The sequence below is a fragment of the Ailuropoda melanoleuca genome, unplaced genomic scaffold (genome assembly GCF_002007445.2).
Source record: "Ailuropoda melanoleuca isolate Jingjing unplaced genomic scaffold, ASM200744v2 unplaced-scaffold7500, whole genome shotgun sequence".
In the NCBI taxonomy this organism is placed as follows: Eukaryota; Metazoa; Chordata; class Mammalia; order Carnivora; family Ursidae; genus Ailuropoda; species Ailuropoda melanoleuca.
The window spans coordinates 87,530-98,163 of record NW_023250504.1 but is presented as its reverse complement, the minus strand read 5'-3'; positions in this window follow the sequence as shown (position 1 = coordinate 98,163).

Below are 10,634 nucleotides of genomic sequence, written 5' to 3'. Positions count from 1 at the left end.
TTGAGATTATTTCCTGCATGATATCAGACTACAATGCCTTGAAACTGGAACTCAATCACAAGAAAAAAATGGAATGAATTCGAACACTTGGAAGTTAAAGACCATCCTGCTAAAGAATGAATGGGTCAACCAGGAAATTAAAGAAGAACGTAAACATTTCAAGGAAAGCAATGAGAAAGAAAACACATCAGTCCAAAATCTATGGGATACACAAAGGTGGTCCAAAGGGGAGATGCATTGCCATCCAAGCCTCTCTCAAAAAATTAGAAGAATCCCAAATGCACATGCTAACACAACACCTAAAGGAGCTGGGGAAAGAAGAGCAAATACAGCCTAAAGCAAGCAGGAGAAGAGAAATAATAAAGCTTAGAGCGAGATCAATGAAATAGAAACAAAAACAGTAGAACAGATCAATGAAACTAGAAGCTGATACTTCGAAAGAATTAATAAGTTCAATAAACCTCAGCCCAGACTTATCCAGAAGAAAAAAGAAAGGGCACAAATTAATAATATAATGAATGAAAGGGGAGAGATCATGATTAACACCTAGGAAATAGAAACAATTATTAGAAATTATGACCAGCAAATATATGCCAACAAATTAAGCAACCTGGAAGAAATGGATGCCTTCCTGGAAACTTACAAACTATCAAGACAGAAACAGGAAGAAATAGACAATCTGAATAGGCCAATTGCCAGTAATGAAATTGAAGCAGTATCAAAAACCTCCCAGAAAACAAGAGTCCAGGGCCAGATGGCATCCCAGGGGAATTCTACCAAACATTTAAAGAAGAAATCATACCTATCCTACAGAAACTGTTCCAAAAAATAGAAACAGAAGGAAAACTTCCAACCTCATTCTATGAGGCCAGCATTACCCTGATCCCAAAACAAGGCAAAGCCCCCCCTACACACACACAAAAAAAGTATTGCCGACCAATGTCCCTGATGAACATGGACGCCAAAATATCCAATAAGATCTTAGCTAATAGGCTCCAACAGTACATTAAAAGGATTATTCACTATGACCAAGTGGATTTTATGACTGGAATGCAAGGGTGGTTCAACATTCGCAAATCAATGAACATGGTAGGGTTCAGAAATAAAAGAAAAGTCAAGAACTATATGATCATCCCAACTGATGCAGAAAAAGCATTTGACAAAATATATCATCCATTCCTGATTAAAACTCTTCAGAGTATAGGGATAGTGGGAGCACTCCTCAATATCAGAAAAATAATGTATGAAAAGCCCACAGTAATATCATTATTAATGGAGAAAAGCTGAGAGCTTTTCCCTTAAGATCAGGTAAACAACAGGGATGCCGACTCTTTCCACTCTTGTTCCACATAGTACTAGAAGTCCTAGCCTCAGCAATCACACAACAAAAAGAAATAAATAAGTCAACCTCTCCCTCCTCACAGATGACATGATAGTTTATGTGGAAAACCCAAAGGCTTCCATGCACAATTTACTATAACTCATACAGCAATTCAGAAATGTGACAGGTTACAAAATCAATGTACAGACATCAGTTGCTTTTCTACACACTAACAATGTACCTGAAGAAACATAAATTAAGGAATCTATTCCATTCACAATGACAACAAAAAACATAAGATACCTATTAATTAAACTAGCTAAAGAGGTAAAGGATCTATACTCTAGAAACTATAGAACACATATGAAAGAAATTGAGGAAGACACAAAAAGATGGAAAAACATTTCATGCTCATTGGAAGAATAAACATTGTTAAAATATATATCCTGCCCAGAGCAATTTACACTTTCAATGCTATCCCTATTAAAATACCATTGGCATTGATCAAAGAGCTGGATTAAATCATCCAAAATAAGTATGCAACCAGAAAAGACACTGAATTGCCAAGGGAATGTTGAAAAAGAAAACCAAAGCTGGGGTCATCACAATGCCTGTCTTTAAGCTATAGTACAGAGCTGTGACCATCAAGACAGCACAGTACTGGCACAAAAATTGACACATAGACTAATGGAACAGAAGAGAGACTCCAGAAATGGGCCCTCACCTCTGTGGTCAACTAATCTTTGACAAAATTGGGAAAAAAAATCCAATTGAAAAAAAGACAGTCTCTTCAATAAGTGGTGCTGGGATTATTGGACATTCACATATACAGGAATGAAACAGGACCATTCCCTTACACCATAGACAAAGATAAACTCAGAATGGATGAAAGACCTCAATGTGAGACAGGAATGAATCAAAATCCTAGAGGAAAACAGGGAGCAACTGCTTTGACATTGGCTACAGTAACTTCTTTCAAGACACAGCTCTAAAGGCAAGGGGGAAAAAAGCAGAAAGGAACTTTTGAGAATTCATCAAGACAAAAAGCTTCTGCACAGCAAAGGAAACAGTCAACAAAACTAAAAGGCAGCCCATGGAATGGGAGAAGATATTTGCAAATGACATTGCACATAAAGGGCTTGTATCCAAGATCTATAAGAACTTCTCAACATTCACTCCCAAAAAACAAGTGATCCAGTTGAGAAATGGGCAGAAGACATGAACAGATACTTCTCCAAAGTACACATAATTTCTTACTGACACATGAGAAAGTGTTCCACATCACTAGCCATTAGGGAAAAACAAATCAAAACCATAATGAGATACCACAATACACCACTTAGAATGGCTTAAAATTAATAAAATAAAACACAACAAGTATTGGCAGGGATGTGGAGAAGGGGGAACCCTCTTACACTGTTGGTGGGAATGTAAGCTCATACAGCCACTCTGGAAAACGGTATGGAGCTTCCTCAAGACATTAAAAATAGAGCTACCCTACCACCCAGCAATTGCACTACTTGCTATTTATCAGAAAGGTATACATGTAGTGAAAAGAGGGGGCATATGTGCTCCAGTGTTAATAAGAGCATTGTCCACAGTATCCAAATTTTGGAAAGAGTTGGGATGATCTTCAGCAGATGAGTGGATGAAGAAAATGTGATATATATATATATATATACACACACACACACACACACAATGGAATATTACTCAGGCTTCAGGAAAGATGAATACCTACTATTTGCATCAACATGGATGGAATTGGAGCAGGTTATGATAACTGAGGTACGTTAAGCAGAGAAAGACAATTATATGGTTTCACTCACATGTGGAACATAAGGAATAGCGAGGAGGACCACAGGGGTAGGGAGAAAATCTGAATGGGAAGAAATCAGAGTAGGAGTCAAACCATAAGGGTCTCTGGCCTCAGGGAGCCAAGCTGAGAGTTACAGAAGAGTGGGAAGTGGGAGAATGGGGTAGCTGGGTGATGACTATTAAGAAGTGTATGTGGTGATGAACAATGGGTGTTATTTGCAACTAATGCGTCATTGTACACTACATCAAAATTAAAAGATGTAATATATGCTGGCCAACAAACATAATAAAAATTGTAAAAAAAATAAAGAACTACACTCAAAAAATCAAATAAACAATCTAATCTTACACCTAAAGGAACTAGAAAAGGAAGAACAAACAAAGTCCAGGATGAGTAGAAGTAGGGGAATAATGAGGATTAGAGCAAAAATAAATAATGTAGAGACTAAAAACAGAATAGGAAAAAAACGATTGAAACCAACAGTAGTTTCTATAAAAAGATAAAATTGACAGCCCTTAACGAGACTCGTCACGGCAACTACAAATAAAGGGTCCAAATAATTAACATCAAACATGAAGAGAAATAACAACTGAACCACAGAGGTACAATGTCTTATAAAAGAATATTATGAAAAAATATACGGCAACATACTGGACAATGTATAAGAAGTGGATAAATTGCAATCTTCCATTACTAAACTAGGAAGGAAGAGAAATTCTGAATAGACTGATTAGAAGTAATTGAAATTGCTAATTGAAATTAAATTAAAAAAAGGAAAGTTACATTCTACATAGAAAAAAAGGAAAAATGAGGATCAATAAAGTGCTTTGTGAAGTTATTAATTTGACATCAGAATCAAGCAAGAAATGTAATAGAGAATATATTTAATATATATGTATAATATATGTGTATTATAAATAATATATGTGTATTATATATAATATATTCCCTCATGAATATCCTAAACAAAAAACTTAGTAAACTAAATACAACAAAGAGAACAAAAAAAACAACACCTAAGGCTTTTAGAAGGTAGGATTTATTTCAGGAAATAATAGTGAGAACCTCAGAACACTTGGAATATTTACACACTCACACACAGAGACTCTGATACACTGATAGTGGAGTGTGTAATAAAATTACTTTAGACAATTATGTCCAAGGAAGCTTGTAGAAACAATATTAAAAATCACCACAAGTTTCAACAAAATATTAATAGTAATATGAATACAGTTATATTCTATGACAATGGGAAAATAGTGAACTGAATCTATATGAGAAAACATGCATGAATCTCAAAGAAAAATAGTGAAACCAGTGACAGAAAGAGTGCATGCTGCATAACTCACTTTGTGAAATGTTCAAACACAGGTAAAACTATATTACTTTTCATCGTTTTCCTCTCTGTTTTTCTTTTTCTTTCATCTATGTTCGTCTGTTTTCTTTCTTGGATTCCACATATGAGTGAAATCATATGCTATTTGTCTTTCTTTGACTGACTTATTTAGCTTAGCATAATACACTCTATAGAGAACAAACTGAGGGGTAATGGAGGGAGGTGGGCAGGGGATGGGCCACATGGGTGATGGGTATTAAAGAGGGCACTTGATGTAATGACCATTGGGTGTTGTATGGAAGTGATGAATCACTGAATTCCACTCTGGAAACCAATATTACTCTATATGTTAAATAACAGGAACTTAAATAAAAATGTGAAACAAACAAAAATAAAATAATATAAAATAAGATAATAAAATAAGATAAATGAAGGATGCCTGGTTGGCTCAGTTGGTTAAGAATCTGACTTTGGCTATGGTCATAATCACAGGGTGCTGGGATCGAGTCCTTCATTGTGATCCTTGCTCAGCAGGAAGCCTTCTCTCTCTGCCTGCTGCTCTTCCGGCTTCCTCTCTCTCTCTCTGGTAAATGAATAAATAAAATCTTTTTAAAAAAGAAATAAAAGTAATGAAATTGAATTGGTAATCAACAAGTACCAAAAAGTAAATGTCCAGGAGCAGATGCATTCAGTAGTGAATTCTACCGAACATTTAAAGACGAACATTTAAAGAGAAGTTAATACCTATTCTAAGGAAAATATTCCAAAAATATAAGAGGAAGGAAATCTTACAAACACATTCTAGAAAGTCATCACTATACCAATAACAAAATCAAACACCACACACACGTGCACGCACACACACACACAAATGAAAAATATTCCATGCTCATGGATTGGAAAATTTAATATTGTCAAAATGCACACAATAACCACAACAATCAACAGATTCAAGCAATTGCTATCAAAATACCAATAGCAGTTTTACAAAACTAGAACATATACTACTAAAATTTGTATGGAACCTCAGAAAACCCCAAAGAGCCAGAGCAATCCTGGGAAAGAAGAAGAAAGATGGAGATATCACAATTCCAGATTTCAAGATATACCACAAAGATGTTCAAAACAATATGGAACTGGCACAAAAATAGAAACATAGATCAATGGAACATGATAGAGACCATAAATAAACCCACATTTCTATGGTCAATTATTCTATGACAAAGTAAGCAAGAATATACAATGGGGTGAAGACAGTCTTTTCAATAAACAGGGCTGATAAATCTAAACAGCTATATGTAAAAGAATGAAACTGAACTACTTTCTAACACCATACACAAAAATAAACACAAAATGGATTAAAGAGCTAGATGAGAGATCTGAAACCATAACAACTCTGGAAGAGAAAACAGGCAATAAGTTCTCTGATATCAGCCATAGCAATATTTTAATACATATGTCTTCTGAGGCAAGGGAAACAAAAGCAAAAATAAACTATTGGGACTGCATCATAATAAAATTTTTTGAACAGGCAAGGAAATAATCAACAAAGTAAAAACACAACCTACCAAATGTAGAAAGACATTTATAAATGATATATCTGATAAGGGGTTCAGGCATAAAATATAGAAATAACTCATACAAAAGGAAAAAAAATATTTTATTAGAAAATGAGGAAAGTAGCTGAATAGATTTTTTTTCCAAAGAAGACATACAGATGGCTGACAGACATATGAAAAGATGTTTACCATCATTTATGATCAGTGAAATGGAAATCAAACCCACAAAGACATATCACCTCACACCAGTCAGAATGGCTAAAATTAAAAATACAAGAAACAACAAGTGTTGGCAAGGATGTGGAGAAAAAGGAACACTTGTGCACTGTTGGTGGGAGTGCAAACTGGTGCAGCCATTCTGGAAAACATTATGGAGGTTCCTCAAAAAGTTGAAAACTACTACATGGTCCAGCAATTTCACTACTGGGTATTTACCCAAACACACAGAAACTTTAACTCAAAGGAATGCATGCACTCCAATGTTTAGTGTAGCATTTATTTACAATTGCCAAGATATGGGAGTAGCCCAAGTGTCCACTGAAAGATAAATGGATAAAGACATTATATATATAATATAGAATTATATATAAATATATATATATTATATAATAGAATTATTCTATTATATATATATAATAGAATTATATATCATAGATATAATAGAATACTACTCAGGCATAAAAAGAATGCAATCTTGCCATTTCTTTTTTTTTTTTTTAAAGATTTTATTTATTTATTCAACAGAGATAGAGACAGCCAGCGAGAGAGGGAACAGAAGCAGGGGGATGGGAGAGGAAGAAGCAGGCTCATAGTGGAAGAGCCTGATGTGGGGCTCGATCCCATAACGCCAGGATCACGCCCTGAGCCGAAGGCAGACGCTTAACTTGTGCCACCCAGGCGCCCCAAATCTTGCCATTTCTAATGTCATGATGGAGCTAGAGAATATTATGCTAAGCAAAATAAGTCAGAAAGAGAGAAATACCATATGATTTCACTCATATGTAGAATTTTAGAAACAAAGTAATCATAGGGGAAAAAAGACAGAGAGGGAAACCAAGAAACAGTCTCTTAACTATAGGGGAAAAACTGATGATTATAGAGAGGAAGGGGTGGATAGGTTCAATAGGTGATGGGGATTAAGGACTGCACTTATGATGAACACCAGGAGTTGTATGGAATTATATTATACTGTATGTCACCTGGAATTTAAATACAAGTTAAAAAAAATAGAGCACTGGGTGTTGTATATAATCAAGGAATAACTAAATATTCCCCCTTAAAGTAATATTACACTGTGTGTTAACTAACTGTAATTTAAATAAAAACTGGATACTACAAAAAATAAATTACACAGTGTCAAAAATTAATAAAAATAGAAATAGAAAATTTGAACAGAATAATTACTAATATGGACATTGAATCAGTAATCAAAACTTCCCAATAAACAAATTCCAGATCAAAAGGCTTTCCTGGTGAATTCTACCAAACACTTAAAGAAGAATACCAATCCTTTTCAAAGCCTCCAGAATATAAAAGAGGAGTGAACACTCCCAAATTCATTTTAGGAGGAAGGTATTAACTTGATACCAAAACCAGACAAAGATTCCACAAGGAAAGAACATTACAGGGGTTTCTGGGTAGCTCAATCAGTTCAGAATCAGTCTGATTCTTGATTTCAGCTCAGGTCATGATTGGAGGGTGGTGAGATTGAGCCCTGTGTCGAGCTCCACATTCAGTGGGGAGCCTGATGAAAATTCTCTCCCCTTCCTCCTCTAAACTTCCCCCATTGCTGCCTCTCTCTCTCTCTCCATCTCTCCGTCTCTCTTAAATAAATAAAACTTTAAACAAAGAAAAGAAACTTCTAGGCCAATATGCCTGATAAACAGGTTCAAAACTTCCAAACAAGATATTAGCAAACCTATTAGAACAATGAGGAGAAGATACATTAGAAGAACCACTGAAGATACATCAGCAGAATCATACACTATGATTGGGTGGGATTTATTCCAGAAAGAAGGGCTGGTTGAACTGAGAATCAATCAATGTGGTAAACCACATTAACAAAATGAAGGATAAAATTCAGATGATCATCTCAGCAGATGCAGAGAAAGCATTTGACAAAATTAGGTATCTGTTTATGATAAAAAATCAACAAAGTGGGTAGAGAGGAAATATGTCTCAACATAATAAAGACCACCTGTGTCAAGACCACAGCTAGCATTACATACAGAGGTGAAAAGATGAGAATTTTCCTCTAAAATTAGGAACAAGACAAGAATGCTCTCGCTCATTACATTTATTCAACATTAGAAGTCCAAGACAGAGGAGCTAGCCAAAAAGAAGAAATAAACGTTGTCCAAATTTGTAAGGAAGAATTAAAGCAGTCACTGTTAGGTACAATATGAGATTGTACATAAAAACCCCTAAAGATTGCACTAAACATCTGATAGAACTAATAAATAAATTCATAAATTTGCAGGATATAAAAACAATACTGAAATAAATGTTGCAGTTCTATATTACCTGTAAGCTAACAGAGAAATAAAGAAAAAAAAACATTTATAATTGCATCAAAAATAATAAAATACCAAGGAACAAATTTAAACAAGCAGTTGAAACATCTGTACACTTAAAAGTTAAGATGTTTATGAAAGAAATAGAAGATAAAAAATAAATAGAAACATATGCCATGTTCATGGATTGGAAGAATTAATATTGTTAAAATGCCCACACTACCTAAAGCAATCTATACATTCAGTGCAATCCTTACTAATATTTGAAGGACAAATTCTGTATGAGTAGAACTAAAAACCCTAAAATTTGTATGGAATAACAGAAGGCCTTGAATCATCAAAGCACTCCTGAGAAAGAAGAGTAAAACTGGAGGCATAATGCTCCCAGATTTCAATACATATAACAGTTACAATATTCAAAATAATTTCGTACTCACATAAAAACAGACAGAATATTCAATGGAATACAATAGAGAGCCCAGAAATAAATCCATGAATATAAAGTAAATTAATATGACAAAGGATCCATGAGTATATAATGGGGAAAGGACAGTCACAATTGACAGTGTTAGGATCTGGACTGTCATATGCAAAAATACATAAATAAATAACCCCTATATTGAACCATACACAAAAAAATTAACTCAAAATGGATTAAAGATTTGAATGTAAGGCCTGAAATTATACCATTCCTAGAAGAAAAAATAGGCAAGTAAGCTCCTTGTCCTCAGTCATGGTGATTTTTTTTTTCTTTGACACCAGTAGCAAAGGTAACAAAGCAAAAATAAATAACTGGGACTGACTGCATCAAACTTATAAGCTTGTTTGCAAGAAAGGAAAATATCAACGAAATGGGAAAAAATGTTTGCAAATTATAGTTTTCATAAGGAGTTAATAACCAAAAGAGATGAAGAACTCATATAACTAAACAATGATGAAAACAACAACAAAAAAAAACCAATCTGATTTAAAAATGGCCAGAGGATCTGAATAGACATTTTTCCAAAGAAGACATATTGATGGCCAACAGGTAACATGAAAAAGCACTCAATATTACTAATAAACAAGGAAATACAAATCAATAACATCCTGAGATATCACCTTCTACCCGTGAGAATGGCTATAATAAAAAAGCAAGAAATAGCAAGTGTTAATCAGGATATGGAGAAAAGGGGACACTTGTGCATTGTTGGTAGAAATGTAAATTTGGGCAGCAACCATGGACAATACTAGGGAGATATTTTTTAAAATCCTATTGGAACTATCATATGATCCAGAAATTCCACATCTGGGTATTTATCTGAAGAAAACAGAAACAATAACTTGAAAAACTATATAAACCTCCATGTTTATTGCAGCATTATCTACAATAGCTAATATATGGAAACAACCTAAGTGTTCATAGATTAATGAATTAAGTTTAAAAACTGTGATACAACACTTCGACAAGTGTTAATCAGGATATGGAGAAAAGGGGACACTTGTGCATTGTTGGTAGAAATGTAAATTTGGGCAGCAACCATGGACAATACTAGGGAGATATTTTTTAAAATCCTATTGGAACTATCATATGATCCAGAAATTCCACATCTGGGTATTTATCTGAAGAAAACAGAAACAATAACTTGAAAAATTATATACACCTCCATGTTTATTGCAGCATTATCTACAATAGCTAATATATGGAAACAACCTAAGTGTTCATAGATTAATGAATTAAGTTTAAAAACTGTGATACACACTTCGACAATCACACACATACATATAAACATACATGCCTAAATAAAATGGAGTATTTTTCATCTGTAAAAAGAGAAACAGTTACTTGTGACAATGCGATAAGCCATGAGGATCTTATGCTAGGTGAAATAGTCAGACAAAAAGAGAAAAATACTGAATGATCTCACTTGTATGTGCAATTATTTATAATATTTTTATTATATTATTTTAGTCACCATACAGTACATCCCTGGTTTTTGATGAAAGTTCGATGATTCATTAGTTGTGTATAACACCCAGTGCACCATGCAATACGTGCCCACCGAAACCCCATCACCAATCTATCCCATTCCCCCACCCCCACCCC